Source organism: Sinocyclocheilus anshuiensis, unplaced genomic scaffold (assembly GCF_001515605.1).
Source record: "Sinocyclocheilus anshuiensis isolate Anshui unplaced genomic scaffold, SAMN03320099.WGS_v1.1 scaffold1733, whole genome shotgun sequence".
Lineage (NCBI taxonomy): Eukaryota > Metazoa > Chordata > Actinopteri > Cypriniformes > Cyprinidae > Sinocyclocheilus > Sinocyclocheilus anshuiensis.
The window spans coordinates 451,877-452,273 of record NW_015540961.1 but is presented as its reverse complement, the minus strand read 5'-3'; the positions used below and the strand labels follow the sequence as shown (position 1 = coordinate 452,273).

The window sequence follows — 397 nt, the reverse complement described above, 5'->3', positions numbered from 1 at the left end:
CTGCGGCTGTAGATGGGGATCCCAGCGGCACGTTGCTGCTGTTAGAAGATCAGGCGCTTGCAAGACCAAACAGAAAATTGCGTTCTCACTTACATTTTTTTTGTGCTGCAGCATCCACATAAGCGGTGCAATGCGGTAGATCATGTAGACCGAGTTCTTTTTTTATTTACTTTCTTTTTTATTTAGTTTTTTACTTTGCGGGATACAAACTCGCTCTGGTCTTGCGGCGTTTCATTCATATCTTTTGTGGTCAAGTGCGAACTTTGTGAACTCTCTGAAATTATATAACGTCGAACATATATCGTGGAAATCACCATGAGGTAAGAAAAATCTAGTTTAATCTTAACCCACAGGTATTTAAGATTTATATATATATATAGAGAGAGAGAGAGAGAGA

At 39.0% G+C, this 397-nt stretch overlaps 1 protein-coding gene across 1 annotated transcript in view; it reads left to right on the top strand.

The window, feature by feature from the left end:
* Positions 1-397, top strand: part of enah (ENAH actin regulator) — a 101,914-nt gene continuing 101,517 nt past the window's right edge. Inside the window, exon 1 of the mRNA XM_016488278.1 lies at positions 1-320. The gene's annotated coding sequence lies outside the window, so the exon portion shown is untranslated. The remainder of the gene's footprint in view (positions 321-397) is intronic.